The sequence below is a fragment of the Miniopterus schreibersii genome, assembly GCF_964146895.1.
Source record: "Miniopterus schreibersii genome assembly, chromosome: 1".
Classification (NCBI taxonomy): Eukaryota; Metazoa; Chordata; class Mammalia; order Chiroptera; family Miniopteridae; genus Miniopterus; species Miniopterus schreibersii.
The window spans coordinates 136966053-136982961 of NC_138101.1; the positions used below are offsets into that span (position 1 = coordinate 136966053).

General features: G+C 37.9%; 2 protein-coding genes across 2 annotated transcripts in view; one reads left to right on the plus strand and one right to left on the minus strand.

Moving 5' to 3' along the window:
* Nucleotides 1-13826, minus strand: part of CHRM5 (cholinergic receptor muscarinic 5) — a 72952-nt gene extending 59126 nt beyond the window's left edge. The window contains exon 1 of the mRNA XM_081119103.1: nt 13027-13826. The gene's annotated coding sequence lies outside the window, so the exon portion shown is untranslated. The remainder of the gene's footprint in view (nt 1-13026) is intronic.
* The window catches only part of AVEN (apoptosis and caspase activation inhibitor), a 147985-nt gene that overhangs the window by 42788 nt on the left and 88288 nt on the right, over nt 1-16909 (plus strand). The window lies entirely within an intron of this gene.

The window sequence follows — 16909 nt, forward strand, 5'->3', positions numbered from 1 at the left end:
AATGTGTTGAATGTGTTTTTAGATTCCTAAGGGGGGGAACATCTTGACATTTTGATGTATGGCATAACCATTTATTCCTTACTGCTATTCTCAGCAGCTTCATAATCTAAGTGTATTTCAGTTTAGTAAGAAAATCTGGAGTGATAGTATTTGGTACAGTGTCAGATATAGGTAAGGATTTCTAGCACTTAAAAAAAATTGTAAAGTCTTAAAAAAATACAATCAAGATTTGGCAGTGATGGTTTAATAACTGTCAAATTGAATTTGACTACTGCACTGAGATTTGGCCTCTTAACCATATGTTATTGCTTTGCTCTAGAACAGATTTTAGTAATGAGCTACTGTGAAAAATATTTTTATTTATTGTCTCCTTTTTTCCCCCAGAGGAGCATTTCTAGTTCTTGGGGTCATCAGATGAGTAGGGTTTGGGTGGGGAGGGCTGGGGGCTGGGAGAGGGCATGGTTTTGCAGGAATCTGCAGTGGAGAAGGCAACATTGTGATAAGTGTGGGGGGCCAACTTCTGTATTAGGTTGAATAAACGAACTACCTTAATTTGGGGTGAAGGGGGTAGAGGAGGTGTACGCATAAATACATGTGTTAAAATAGGTCTTATAGAGTACCTGGCTGGGTGTTTTGTACATTATGTACAATATTTTATTTAATGAAGATAACCCTGCAAGGTCAGTATTGTACCATTTTATAGATGAGGCAAATTAAGCTCAAAGAACTTAGATGATGTGCCTAATGCCACATAACTAGTATGTGATAGAACTGTAGTATGATTTCCTGCCTGTCCGATTCCAAAACTCATTTCTGTTTACACTAAATTGTTGCTTTCTGTAGAATGCTTGCAGTTGGCTGTGTGGTGACTGGCTCTTTGGGTAGACTGTATAGAAAATGAGCCAGTAAATGGTATGGAATAGTTGTGTCTCCTCCCTTCCTCCTCGTAATAGAAACAAAACAAAACAAACATTTGGCTACTCTGAAAAAATTATCTTTGTTGGATAGTTTGGTGCCTTTTGATCTGGTCATGACAATGGGAACATTACTCTTTTGACTTGCTACTTGGTTCATTTATACTGAGAAACATGGAAAACAAAATATGGATTTATTTCAGATCTCTGACTTGTATTATTATGACAGTTACTCAGGAACTCTAACATGGAAATGACTTTTTCTTCACTGCTGGTAATTATTAACTTAAGTAAAAAGATAATTATGTGTTAAACTATTTATGCTGTGTATGTGCAAATGAAATTCATCAGCTTCAAATTAGGAAAATTGACAAGGTATACTACTGTTAATATTTTTTATATTTTGTTTAAAATTTCTTACTTAGATATCTTACCATAATTTTGAAAGAAAATAAAAAAAGATTGCTGCCAGGGCTTGGAGGAGTCTTGGAAAAAGTTGTGGTTATAATATTCTTACATAAACTCAGTTTAACTGCAGTAGACTATTGAAAATTTTTGCAACTTGATGATCCCTGTTTTAAAGTGATAGAGTAGCCCTAGCTGGTTTGCTCAGTGGCTAGAGCGTTGGCCGGTGGACTGAAGAATCCTGGGTTCGATTCTGGCCAACAGTGTCTGTACATCGGTTGCAGGCTCCAACCCTGGCCCTGGTTGGGGCTCGTGCGGGAGGCAACCAATCAATGTGTCTCTCTCCCATCTATGTCTCTCTCCCTCTCTCTCCTCTCCCTTCCACTCACCCTGAAAAGCAATGGAAAAAATATCCTCAGGTGAGGATTAAAAAAAAAAAGTGATAGGGTACTTATTTGTAAAACATTTCTTTAAAAAAAAAATGTTTTTATTGATTTCAGAGTGAGGAAGGGAGAGGGAGAGAGAGTGTAAAAACATCAATGATAGAGAATCATCTAAGGGCTGCCTCCTGCACACCCCCTACTGGGGATCAGCCCTCAACCCGGGCATGTGCCCTGACTGGGAATCGAACTTCAATTTTCTGATTCATGAGTCCACACTCAGCCACTGAGCCACAATGGCTGGGCTGCAAAGTGTTTCTGAATCCTAGGTTAATACTTTTTTAGTTTTTATTGGAGTCTCAAATGATGTCATTTTTAGTGTACGCTAGTTTTAACTATATAAGAGCTATATATTTTTCTCTTATATTTTGAAGCCTGAATGCTTTGCAAGGTAGTAATGCTTTAATTTGTATATGGTATAACTGGGATTTGAGAATTAGCTAAGGTATTTGCCTATACCTATCTTTAGAGCAGGAAGTAATTTGGGGGCTCTCTGCATATAGCTGATAATGATAAACGGACCATGTTGTGGGGCACATTTTATCTTCAGACCTCCACCTCTTCTTTCCTTTGTGACACTCCCTTTCCTACCCATTTGGGTACTTTACCTATTTTAGTGCCTGATTCTTTTATGCACTCGTTTATGCTTTGCCTGCTCTCCGGTGTTCTCTCCCAGGAAACCCAGGCATGTATGTTTAATATTCAGACTTTATGCTCATACTGTATATGGCCAGCAGGCCGCTACTGGAGAAATTGGAGGGAGTGTTGCTTGAGAGGCAGTTCATTTGGAGTGTTCGTGAGTGGAACTATACTAGGACACCTTTATATAATTAAAGCAACAGATACGGTGAAATGATTTTAGAGGAGGCTGCTCAGTGAGGTCTTGTCAAGTTAACACATTCCTGGTGCAGTGGCATTTGAGTATTTGAAAGGTATGCCGCTAACAAAGATATTATTAAATCTGGACTGTGTAGGAGTGTGCATGTCTGTCAGCTATACAGTGTAATTTCTAAATAAGAATTTGCTGCTCCTGGTGGAACTTGAAAATAGTGTGTCTTCAGCACTACACATTTGATTTTCCTGTACCTAATCACTGCTCTGCCTGGTTGCTATGAGCCACACCAGTTTACAACAGGATCACTCAATAAAATAGCACTAATTCATCCAGAACATTTTAAATCTTCTCCCTTGTTATCTTTATGCTTGTTTTTTTTCTTTAGATCTCAAAATCAGAGTGAAAAAGTGAGTTGTTTCTTGCTTTGAAACCCAGAGAACAGATAATTAAGAACTATTATTGCGTAATGAACTCACAGCTAGAACAAGTCAATGTTCACCTGGATGGTTTCTTCGAATGCAGGCCTTCAGTCTCTTGCATTGCTCCTGCCATTCCAATAACCAGCAGTTGACGTAAGAAAATATACAGCCACATACAAGTTGCTTTTTTCTTGACCACTTAAGGTCCCTATTGCTTCTCTGCAAGTGCCCGTTAGATTCCCAAGGCTGCCAGACTAACTACTCTTCATTGAGTGGAGTTAGCATATCTTGAACTTTTGATATCTTTTTCCTCATTTTTTAAGGAGCATCATGGAACAAAATAATCTCATAGCATTTGGTCCATATTTAGCACTTTTCAGATGGGGAAACTGAGACTCATGTCAGTTGGTGTTTAACCTAAGGCCATATAGATACTTGTCGGAGATGAATTGCCCAGATGGGTGTTTTTTCTGTAGGTTCGTAGACAGTGCGGTTTCTAAATCATAGCAGTAGACACCTCACAGAATTCCAGTTTTTATTTTGGAGAGGAATTTGAGTTGATTCCTTGTGGGTAAACTATTATCAGATTGGTATATAGGAAGGAAATAGAGATCATTTTTTTTTTTTTCAGAGTTAAAAGCTAGGAATATTCTCAAGTGTATAGACTTTCCTAAACAGATTCATATAGGGTGAGAAAAACCTGGACTACTGTATAAGATAAGAGGTTTGGTCTGTTTTCTGTTTTTTTGTGTTTTTTTTTTAATCCTCACCGAGGATATTTTTTCTATTGCTTTTCAGAGAGAGTGGAAGGGGTGAGGGGGAAGAGAGAGAGAGATAGAAACATTGATGTGAGAGAGACAGTCCAATTGGCTGCCTCCCACTCTCTTGCCGACCAGGGCCAGGGATTGAGCCTGCAACTGAGGTATGTGCCCTTGGTTGGAATTGAACCCAGAACCCTTCAGTCTACAAGCCGATGCTCCAACCATTGAGCCAGACTGGCTAGGGCTGTTGTCTGGTTTTGCTTTTTTTAAAAATATCTCTTTGCTGATTTCAGAGAGGAGAAGGGAGAGGGAGAGAGAGAGAGAAGCGTCAATGATGAGTCATTGATCGGCTGCCTCCTGCACGCCCCTACTGGGGATCAAACCCGCAACCAAGCATGTACCCTGACTGGGAATCAAACTGCGATCTCCTGGATCATAAGTCGAGATGCTCAGCTGCTGAGCCCCTCCGGGCGGGCTGTTGTCTGTTTTTTATCTGTCTTGTTCCAGTACCCCTACTCCCTACCTTTGCCTGACATGGACCTGTGTCTCTTTCCTCTATCCATTTTCCATGTTCGTTTTTGTTAGACTTGGGATTCAGGTCATTACTCACTGGTTTCCATGCTTGTAATTTATATCCTTCTAATGTTTCTTGGGTGCGGGAACCCTGAGAAGAGCAAGAACTGAGGCTGATTGCCATTTTTATCAGACCCTTCAGGGACCGACTTAATTTTCCTTCAGTATTTTTGTTTCTAGTTGTTTTTTTTTTATGCACTTACTTTCCTTCTTTTCCTCTTTTCTCCTCTGTCCACATGGGTTTACCATAGCCTAGCACCACACTATAGGCTACACCACAACATGTTCGGAGGATGCTGGGGAAATGTTAATACTTTTAAAAGTACCACTTTGTTCAGCATGGCCAATCTGCAGTGGTCTTCTCCTAGAGAGATGATGTTCTCTCATTGTCTACTCTGGTCCCCACAGTTTTCTGGACCAGTTATTTGTAGTTTTATACAGGGGCAGTGAGTTTTGAAATAGTATCTCCAATATAAGCCTGGCTGCTTTAACAGGGGGGAGCAACTTACCTGACCATCATATTTTTGGATGATTATATTTTAGAGTATAATAGAGAACCTGTGATTCTCTGTTTGTAGAAATAGAGTTTCAAGGTTCAAAAATTTACAGACGTAGATATAGGGATAAATGAAAAGGAAAATACATTTGGACCAGCCTTTCTTTCAAGTGTCCTTGAGGGAGATTGAACATGTGAATTGTGTGTGGTGAAGTCACTGGGTTGGGATACAGTAGCCTGACTCTGAGTATGCTCGCCTAGCCTAATGAGAGAGAATGTGAGTGTATGAAATTGGAATTTATTGTGATATGCAGTATTTTATGTGCTTGTGAATAAAGGCAAGGGGACAGTAGGAGGATTTGTTGAAGTGCTGAGCAGGGGATCTCTCTGGTAGCAGTATGTGAGAAGCAGTATCTTTCAAGGCAAGAGTATTGGGGCTCACTCTCAGTTATCCTGAAGTCAAGCTTCCCTGTCTCACTGTAAGGAGTCCAGCCTGTGTTTATTTTGTGGTTTTTGTTTATTTTGTTTTTAAAAGGGAACGGGTGTGTTTTCTGACATTAGAGTGAGGAGATGCACATTTCAGACTTCTTTAGTACTGACTTGCGCCAAGAACGCATTGCTTTAAGCAAGATATTAACCTTGCTACAACTAGGTTGTGCCTTTTTGGCCACAAGTTCAGGCATCTCTTTTGAACAAAAGAAATCACTGTTGAGAGTTGATTTCCTACCCAAGGGACCCTGTAATATTGATTATTTTCCTTCTATCCAGGATGTCACTATGCCACAGGAGCTGACAGGGGGAAGATATAAGAAACTAGCCTGTGATTCTGTTGCCTAAGACATTGTTTCAAAAATTCATCTGGGCATCTGAGAAAGGAAAGGTGCAATAAATGTTTTGGTTTTTTTTTAATCTTCCCAGGATACGTTTTTGTTTTTTTAATTGATTTTTTAAAAAGAGAAGAAGGGAAAGATAGAGAAACATTGATATGGGAAAGAAACATAGATTGGCTGGCTCTGACTATATGCCCTGACTGGGGATTGAACCCACAACCTTTTGGTGTGTGGGATGATGCTCCAGCCAACTGAGCCACCGGCCAGGGCCAATAAATGTTTTTTGTTGTTGTTGTTTTTAATATCTTTGTCTCAGCCATGGCCTGTAGCTTAGCTGGTTAGAGTCTCATCCCAATACACCAAGGCTGCAGGTTCAATCCCTGGTCAGGGGACATACAAAAAGTAACCAATGAATTCATAAATAAGTGGAACAACACATTGATGTCTCTCTCTCTCTCTCTCTCTCCCCCTCTCCCCCCTTCTCCCCCCTTCTCCCCCTCCCTCACTCCCTCCCTCTCTTCTCTCTAAAGTCAATAAAAAAATCTTTGTCTCTTGTCTTGGTATTTACATTTATTTAAAGTATTTGTAATGAAGATAATTGTATATTATGGTTACAAAAGGTCCTTCTCCTGATACTAAAAAACTTTAATAAAGATGTATAAATTATAATTGGCTCCTAATACATTTATCTCAAATATTGCCTACTGGGAATTTTCTTCCCAGACCTATTTATGGAGGGACCATGAAGAAAAATCTGATGCAAAAATGGCAAATTGATATTTGTTAAAGCTGAGTGGTAAGTACATGGGCATTGGTCATGTTTGAAATAATTCATAATAAAATATTTAAAAATAAATAGAATCTCAAGAATATATTTGAAAAGATTTTAAAGCATTTCAGGTGGAAAAAAGACATTGCTCATTTGGGAGATTGGGTTCAAAATGGGAATCATTTGAGATTTTGGAATAATAGTTATGAGACTTCCTTAGTATACAGGAAATAGTGCTGGAGCTGATCAATGAATGGAAATGAATAATTTATTACATAATCACAATAAAGTATTACATAATAAATTATGACATAATTATGTCACCATATTTGAAACATGTTTTTGGGGGGTGGGGTGGAAAATGATATTTCCTCTTGAGAAAAGGTTGCTTTTCTTCAATATATCCTGCCAGATATAAAATTTAGTAGTACATGGTTTGTAGTTTAAATACTTAAGCTCTATTTCACTCTCAGTCAAGTAAATTATAGAGCTCACAAACCTGCAGTCAAATAAAGGCAACTGAAATGTTTGGCACAATGTTATAGGTGAAAACATAAAGGAGGCTTTGTGGTATTTCCAACAATTTAATTTCATTGACTTTTTATACTGAATTCTGATTCCTTTTTTGTACTGAATTATGACAAATTCTCACTGTTTAATTTCCATGCCTTCTTGATAGCAAATGATGTAATTTTCTGAGATTTTGTTAATTTTAGTTACTTCTGGGATATTCTAAACCAAATTATAGACGTTTAGTCTTTGTTTACCAACTAGTGATTTATTTGAATTCTAGGTCTCTGTGTGATCATTGTTGAGACAACAGAATAACTGAGTAGCAGTCCACGTGTCTCAGCACTGTTTTGCAACCTGTGCCCACCAGGGCTAGCAAAAGCTATTGCTTCGCATAGCTTATCCCAGGAATTTTAAAGTATTTGGTGGTGTCTATATGGAGTCAAATGCATATGTTAAAATGCAGAAGAATACCTTTGTGGATCCTCTAGGTGGCACAACAGTTTCAACACATACACCTTAGGAGCCAGTCCAATAAGTGGGGAGGGGAGGGGCCGTCTAGCTAGCAGGCCCTAGGCTTTCCATTTCAACCCAACCAGGGTAGATCTGCTTTTATATGCTTTATATATCTTGATGGTTTCTCTAAGATCTTGTTTGAAAGAATGTAATACTGCTAAAATGATGGAATATCAAAGGTCAAAAAACCTTGAGTTGTGCAAACCAACATCAAACCCCAGATTTCTGTGGGGACTTAATGAACGCATCACTCATGTGCCCTGAGCGTCTCTAGAGAATGTCCTCGGTGGACTGCATCCGACACACACGTTCAGTTCTAGAGTGAATGCGAGCCTCCTCCAGTGCTCTTCTTACCTTAATTTTTATCAGAGAGGATGAGGTCTAGCATAAGCTTTTAGTTTTTGACCTTAGTTTGAAAGAGATCACCATTGTTGGCATAGATTTAACGGTTAGATCTTACACTGTGGCTCTGAAACTCAGAAAGGAGATTTGACTTAGATACTTGTGTAGATTCATTCCTCACAGAGAGGGAGAGAACATAGAATAATTGTAAGATTTTTAAGCCTGCCACTTCCCCACACTCATCTTTGAGTAGGAAGCCGATTGTAGTATCACTTCAATTTCTTTTTCAAAATGCTTATCCAGATTCTCCTGTAATCACTTAATAGTATGGCCAATTTAGATCCTTTAGGACTGTCGATGAAGTTATAAGTCACAATGTTATGGCAAATGTGATTTCCATAGGTCACATACAGCAAATACGGGATAAACTTGCTATCTGTGTTTGTATACTTTATAATATAACGTACCTCACAGATCTGATATCTCTGTAGCCATTATTTCAGTATGACTGTCCCAGAAAGTTCCCCGCCTTGAGACTTTTCTGTACTTGTTCTATATGCTCATTACTAATGAATTAAAGCTGAAGTATATTTTAGTATCATTGTTCTTCTGTTTGATGAGATTGCCCTTGAGAATATATTAGGGTACATTTCCACATTCATTTAATACATCTGTTAAGTAGTCCTGTGCTTACCTTGGGAATAGACAAATTAAAGAGATGTGGTCCTCATACTTGAGGCCCTCGCCCATGAGGATGCAGAGAATGGTAGGTAGGATGAGTGTGTAAATAGGTTACTAGTGCAGTATAACAAGGTGTCATGAAAAAGGTGTGATCAAAGTGCTATGGAAGTTCCTAGACCTGGAAAACTCTTCTGTAGATATTACTACAGGTTACTCAGAAACTACTGCATGCAGAGGACTGTGTCCTTGCGACACATGTGAAGGAAGACATGCAGCCGATGGGTTAAATATTAGAGTAGCACCATGTTATGTGCTAAGTCTGATAGACTCACATTATTCAACGCCCCCCCCCCCCCCAGCATATTTAGATTATTGCACCAAGAAAATTTTGTAAACAGCTAAAGATATGGGGATAACTGAACTGGAAACTGCCTTTGACTTTTGCTACCCAAAGAGCACATTCATTATATGTTCATAAAATGATAATCAGGAAACAAGAAGCCCATGTATAGTGATGACAAAGTGGGACCTCAGACTGTGGGTCTGTGAAAGTGGTAATGTTTTTCCGATTGATCTGCATTCTTGAGTTATTTCACTAACACCTCCGAGGCCATGTGAAAAATGGAGCTTGGCAGCATCTTTAAACAACTGGTGAATAATAAAGCAGTAGTAATTACCAGTACAAAGGATGGAAGGCTGCTTTAAGAGTCCTCTCGCATACCATTGTTTCAGCAAACTGTGTAACTATAGATGACAGGACTTCAGCTTGGCTTGTAGTTATTCATGGAATGATAATTCTTTTTTTACACTTCATCTGTGTAGACTCTGAGTCTCGGAGGCTGAGACACAAGTGCCTGTTGTCTTGAAGCGAGGCTCTTGCAACTAAAAGGGTAACCTGCACCTGTGCTCCGGGTGGGAGGCCTGGTGGCTCTGCCTTGTCCTTTGCAGCTAGAGCTGCGTAAAAGATGGCACAGAAGGGAGAGATGGCGCACTTGGGTGCGTGTTTGTAAGTGGAGCTCTCACTCCCAGATTGTTTTTGTTATTTTTTGCAAATTTTTGTTGAAGACTTTCGTAGAACACAGTAGTTTTGTTTATTAAAGAGATTCTTTTTAGGATCACTCCTAAAAAGAGATTCCTCCTCTTTTCATGAATTCATATTTTCTTGAAAGGATGGTCACCAGCTTCTTCCCTGCCCCCGCTTTAGAACACTAGTTTGTGTGCCACATACTAATTAATCTATGTCATGAGATCACTTTGTAATCTATATTTAGGAAATCTCTCTCTCATTCAGAGAGATTCTTCCCCATTTTGAGTGTGTGGATCATTTTCTGTTTCCTGAGTAGCCTCAGTATTACTGTTGGAACCAAGGTGAAATTTTGCTCCTACTCCTCCGTTCCCTAGGTCCCCCTTCCAGGTGTTGTCTGGTTGCTTGCTGGTATTTTCCTCACTCCCATTTTATCATCATCTGTGAATTTTATTAATGTGATGTTTGCTGCCTTTTGAAAATTATTAACGAAGAAAACTGTGAAATGGTACTTTTATCTTTAATAGCTGGTGCTGTAAAAGTGTCAACTGCAATGGAAGCCTCTTTCTCTCATCCAGCTCCTGTCCTGCTTCTCTGTAGTGTCTCTGTGATACGCCTTGAAATGACAGTGCTCACATCTCTCGTGACCAGTTCACACTGAAAGGATATAATCATCTGTTTGATATTACAGCCACTTCCCCAGCTACTGATTGTGATGTCACAGGCCAGAGATTGTGCTCGCTCAGCTGGAAGAAGCTGGAGAGGGGCTCACTCTCCATGGTGAACCATCATTTTTACTCAAATCTGGCCAATTCATGACGAAAAGAAACCATTATGAGGAACAAATATACCAGCTAGTTGAAATACCCAGTTGAATTAAGCTTGAAAAACTTTTCCATAATACTGGGATGGAAGACAGTATTTCAGAAATTTTCAGGAAAATTTGAAAGTTATAGTAATGCAGATATCAGTAAATATTTATTTATTGAGTTTAAAAGTATTATGTAGTGCCAGTCCCTTTAAATTAAATGTTAACGTTTAAAAATGAATTTTAGGTATATTTCTAATTTTAGGTACAAAACTATTTTGCTTGCTGTTTCAGACAAAGATAACATATGAAGTCAACAAAGATGTTAGATGGGAGTATTTTATTTTGACCTGAACACCTACTTTTATTTTCTCATAGTTTAAATAAAAAGTTTATAGCTTTTGGATGTTTTAAAGTGTGCAGAATCTGTGGATGTAGTGATAAATATCACTGCAAGGATAGGGTAGCCAAAATATTTGCTCCATTTCTATGAAGAATCCAATGATACACAATCCTATTTCTTTTACAATATAATACTTTTCTATAACAAATGTATAAAATACATTTTAAATTATAGAAACAGGCAGTCATTGACTACTTCTTTCAAGAATGTTCAAAAAAATTTTAATTGTTAAATCTATCCCATAAACCAACCAAATCTTCAGGTACTAACATAAAACTTTTTATCCATTTGTACCCATGAGATGCTATGCAATTTTCAGCTTTTTAACAAATCATTGAGAAAGTTAGCTAATTGATAAAATTGAGCTGATTGATAAAATTAGCTATCATTTTTTATTTTTCACTAAAATGAAGAGGAAAATGTAGATTATTCCATATTACTATAGTGTTTTAGAAACTGTTTTTAAACTTCAGTAGTCATTATGCAGAATGGATTATTAAAGAGAAAACCCTTGATTTAGATGGGAAAGAAAATGAAGACTCATTGGGACTGATGCCCACCAGAGCTAAAGGGGAAGAGAGTGATACCGGTTTGCCCATCTATTGTCATTAGAGAAGTCATAGAAGCAAAGTCCCCAAATTGGTAGGACATGAGTCTCTATGTACATTACAATGAATAAACAAAATCCAGAAGACTTCAGAAATATGATTTTATACCCCCTTCAATTCTGTTCATTGGAAACAAATTGTTTGAGCATAATATTGTTAACCTCATATTTTTGCCAAAGTTAATTAAATTCCTCAATTATGAGTTGAAATATTGATTAATATTTTTACTTACAAAATATACACATACTTCCAAAGCATGTCAGTTTACAAAATATATCATAATAAGGAGGAAAAGATGAAAAGAATCCTTAAGGGTTCAGGTAAATCTCAGTGTAGGTAAAAAGCAATACTTTGCTTTTAGTTAGGGCTGGTAGTACAAAGTAACTATTTTGAAATTTCTTAATGAACATTTTTCTCTGCAATAAATTGGTGCATTACACTGTCACTGCTTATATTTAAATTGCTGCTTTCCTTTGGTACTGGAAAATGATGGGTGAATTTCTGTAATGAATTCAGATGCAAAAGACTTATGATATTTCAGGTTATTTATAGATTGCTTTGAAAAGAGTAACAGGATCATGTAATTCACTCTATTAAAATTTGAAAAACAGGAAAGAATTCAGTGAAATGGAAGAGAATAATTTCAGATTTTATTGTTCTTTAGACAAGTACTGAGTGATTACTTCTGATGCCTTGTATTGTCAGATCTCTGTAGTTAGGTGTGATTTGCTTTTGTTTCTCTTATCTCCTGTATTTTAAGATAATAGAAATATATTATTTGTTGTAGAGCAGCTTTATGAAAAAAATTAAGCTTGGAACTTTTCCTATTGAAGTTATAAGAAAACTAATATGGTTGAAAAATCTATGTAGGGTATTAAAATTCTGACATTCCTGTGTGTGTGTTTGTGTATCTAGAAGTTTCTTTATTGGGTGATTTCTAGGGAATTTCTAAAAGCCACTGTACCCTATAAAATTCTTTGATGGCTTCAGTAGTTCTTTGCATTTTACAGTTTGGACTATTGATCTAACTTAAAACTGTTAAAATACCAGACATCTTTTTGTTCTATTGTTAAATCAGAAAAATGTCCATATTTAGCCTCATAAAAATATGCCCAGTACCCTCAGGGTAAATTAAGCTCATTCTACTTAAGGGTTATTCCTAATTTACTAGAGATCGTTTTTCTTTAGTGTGAATGAGAGTGACATCACAGCCTGCCTTTTTTTTTTTTTTTGGTCATGATAAAAATCAGTCATTGAGCTTTGATTTATTTTGCATTAATAGAAGTAATATAAAAAAACACATTCATTTTTTTCTGTTTTACCAAGTGCCCTGGGAAACACATTTCATTTGAATATGTTCAGTTAACAGCATCTGTGAATGGCTCCTGTGCCCCATTCAGGGCTCTCTCCATGCATTTTTTCAGGCTGTTAAATAATACAAAGTTGGGGTTTAAAAAATGAAGACAAAGATGGGACCAATCCAGTGAAAACCAAATGGGATTATTTGGATGTTTTATTACCTAGTTATGAATGATTAGTTTATGTAACATAAGTAAAAATAAGACTTTACCTCAGAAGGCTTAAGTTTGCATAAGGATTAGATGAAATTTAAATCTCCCGGCTCATTCACAGCATCTGCAGGTTTAGCTTCACAGTCAAGATATAAATGAATGTTACAAAATTAAATCTTACCTGGTAGTGGTTCGTTTGAAGCTCAGTAATTTGAACTCGGGCTGGAAATTGTAAGCTTCGGTACCTGAAATGCCTATTGCCTGTGGGGTGTTCTCTCGCCAGTGTGTTTGATTTCTTGCAGTGTCTGTCTGTCCGTCTGCCTGGTAATCCTGTAGCATTAGGACGGCATGCCACAGATGAAGATTCCACTTGGGTAGGATTGTAGAAAGAGAGGGTGCATTTTGCCTTTATCTGATAGCAGCGGTTGATGTGACCACGGACAACTCGAGCGTTCAGAACTTATGAAAAATTCATGGAGTGTCTCGGCAGTGAGAAAGCCCGGCCCTTTCTCTAGACCTTCTGCCTTCCGGAAAAGTTCTGTCCACAGTTCAGCATTCTCCACGCTCCCGAATCAAGTTGCTTAAGAAATGATCTGGACAGAAGCATTCCTTGTTTTTCCCCTCTGCCAACTTTTCAGTCCGTTGGCTGGCTTTCGGTGGAGGCGAAGGGGTGCTTTCTCCCGTGGTCCTCGTGCCCTGAGGCACAGTCCTGGCCCACTGCCTTTGAGCAGGGAGGGACAGTCCCCACGGGGAGCATCCTCGGCGGGAAGGGAGAGCTGATGGGGGCTATTCAAAGCAGACGGCACTCGATGGGGTGACGCTGTCATTCAGAGTGAGCCCATTAATTACTCCTGCTGGTGGACGGCGGGGGGGGGGGGGGGGGGGGGCCTGAGGGGAGACGAGGAGGGAGCGGATGATCGCATTTGGTTTGATAGCTGCTCTCTGAGCAGCTTGTCACTGAGAAGTGAATCCTAGAATGTGATCAGGTGGCACGGGCGAGAGTTGTTTTGGCAGACAGTTAAGTGACGTATCCTGGGAGGAGAGGGAGAGCTGAGCGCGGAGTTAGCTGCAATAAGCTTCCAAATGCTTTTGGAAATGTTCATTTTCTCCCGTTAGTCCTTTTGGCTGGAGGAAAGGACTCTGTGTTTAACCTATGCACCATCTGCAGATATTTCGCTGAGCTCTTTCCTCATAATAATAGTTTTCCCTAAAGAAGGGCAACACTTTTTAAAAAGTCTTTGAGATAAAAAAAGTATATTGTGGGTTTTGAAGATTTATAGCAGGGAAAAGGCTGCTTTTTGGGAAAGGCACACCTGTTTTTATATATCTTTTGGGCACTTGCATTTCGTTGCTTTGGAATCAAGCATCACTGGGTATAAAATTTTAGTAGGGTCTTTGAGATTTTTCTTAAATTAGATGGGATTCTGAGTAGCTGTATAAAAGAATAGATCTAAAAATGCCAACTTCATAATTTTTGTACTTCATTTTTTTAAATATCAAAAGATGTTTTTTCTATTGTCCATAGAGTCTGGAGTGTTTCTGGACTATTGTTTATAATTGTTTTTTAAAATTACAAAACATATCAAACATATATAAAACCATGGAAATATAGGAACTTCTATAAACCCATTGCTCAAATTCAGTAATGACCAAGATTTTGCTTCGTTTAGTTTTTTTTTTTTTTTAGCTAAATACTGAAAAGCAAATCTCATCTCACGCCCACATGCTTTAGTATGACATGACCACTGTGCCATTATCACACCCAACAATAACAATAATTAAAAAAATGATAATTAACAATGGGGTTAATTGTTAATAATTCTTTGAGATCATATAATCATAGGGTTTTTTAAAAATTAGAATCTAGTTATAGTTCATACTTTATAATTAGTTGTTAGGCCTTAGAATTTTAAACATTGACTTAGATGATCACATATGCGAAAGAAGTAAAATTCTGTTCTATAGTGGTCTTCTACACACACTTATAATATGAATATCTACATAAGAGAACATATCTCTAGAATATTTTCTTGAAACTTTTCCACTTAACATTATTCATGGTACCAAAAAGGAATGTTTTTTTATATAGTAATGATTGGCCATTGGTGAGGTTCATTGTTTCTCTAAGTTTTTCTTGACTTGTTCTGGAGTATGTGGTTTATAATTTTACCCCAAGCTCTTGAGGCTACTTTTTGGGCTGGACAAACTCAATCAAAGGGGCATGGATGGAAATTATACCTAGGCTCAAAGCCACTACTTAGCACCATGCTCCATTTCTATTGAGGTACAGAATACTGCTCTCCAAAGGTGTTCATATTGTGTGTCCTGTTATATGTCATGCTATGGCATGACTGTTTGGTAGCTTTGTGTAGCACTCTTTGTTTTCTCACATTATGCCCTGTCCCTTATATCTTGCTGAACAAAGAGTATAGGTATGTTTTTATTACCTACGTATGTACTTTATTGAGAGCTCAGTAGTCACTATGACCATTATGTACAGATAAGCTGAATAGAAAAAAGTGAGCTGAAATGCTTTTTCTAAGTTTTCTTTGTAATTTTCCCGCTCAAATTTAGGTGGGTACTTTGTAAATGTGCAGGTTCTACTGGAGACCATTGTGTGGATGGCGAGAGTAGTTCTAGAGGGAGCTAGATTAATAGATTGTGAGTGCATCTTGGGTGCAAATCCCCACTCAGTTTTAAATCATCTTCCGGAGCACTAGCTGTAAACGGAATTAATAGGAAAACATTGACTGAAGCAGTGACCTGTGGGTGACCTCTGCTCTTGTGAGAATCACTGTTCTCCAAGATTTTGTTCTTGGTATTCCTGATGTTGATCTTGTTTGTAGAATGCTACATTCGTTTTTATTTTCTACAGGATGGACTTTATGCTTTGAAGGAATTGTGTCTGTCAATAATATTGTTCAGCAATTTAGTAACTAGTGGGGAGGCTGGCTTGTTCGGCTCACCCCAAGCCTCCATACGAGGAGGAGGGAAAGTCTCAGGGAAATGGACTTCATGTTCTCTTTGATGCACGTAATAAAGCACGATTTTCTTTTGTTCACAGGTATCAACTCCCATTATTATGTTTAATCTGAACTCTCCAATTTCCACTATAAAGTTGAACAAACAACTTCCAAAGTTTCATAGGCATCATAGATTTTTAAAGAGCTTTATATAATAAGATACATTCCCCCCCCCCCCGAAAGTTGTGGGGTTTTTTTTTTCCCCAAGAATATTTGGTCTATACCTAGAAATATGCTCACAGCTGTTTTTGAGTTTGTGGAATTATAACTGCCTTTATAAAGAAAAAAATAAAAAATAGTCTCCTCTTTATGTTTTTCATTTCTTAGGTGCATAGGATTGTGGTTAAAGATTTCATCTGTGGCAACTATTTTTTTAGGGCATTTTAAATATTCATAATCTCAATTAAGTATGATTATTTTTCAGTTAATATACCAATAAAAAGGTTGCATTTTAAGAGAGTATTGAAGAACCATGAAAGCTCTTTCTAAAACAAATATGCTTGATGGGGCTACATGTGATGTCTTGATTTGAACTAGTAAAGCTGTTATACCAACAAGTTAAGACTTTGGAATTAAAGCTGTAAAAGTAAATAAATTGAATTGCATGAAAAAAAAAAAGCTCATTTGTTGCTCTTTTTAAAGATGTCAAATGTTTGTTGGCTTACATGGGTCATTGTAGATCATTGAGCTCATTAGTTGTAATAATTGATAAATACTTGGTTCCGTACTAGGTATATGACACTACTCTAGGTTCTTAGAATGTATAATGCATCTAATTTTCATAGCTTTGAGGCAGAGAGTTTTATTGTTTCTATTTTAGTTTTTAAAGTATATCTTTATTGATTTCAGGGAGAGGGGGGGAGAAGGAGAGAGAGAGAAACATCAAAGATGAGAGAGTCATTGATCGGCTGCCTCCTGCACGCCCCTGACTGGGGATGGAGCCCGCAACCCGGCCATGTGCCCTGACTGGGAATCAAACCGTGATCTCCTGGATCCTAGGTCGATGCTCAACTGCTGAGCCACGCTCGGCCAGGCAATTTT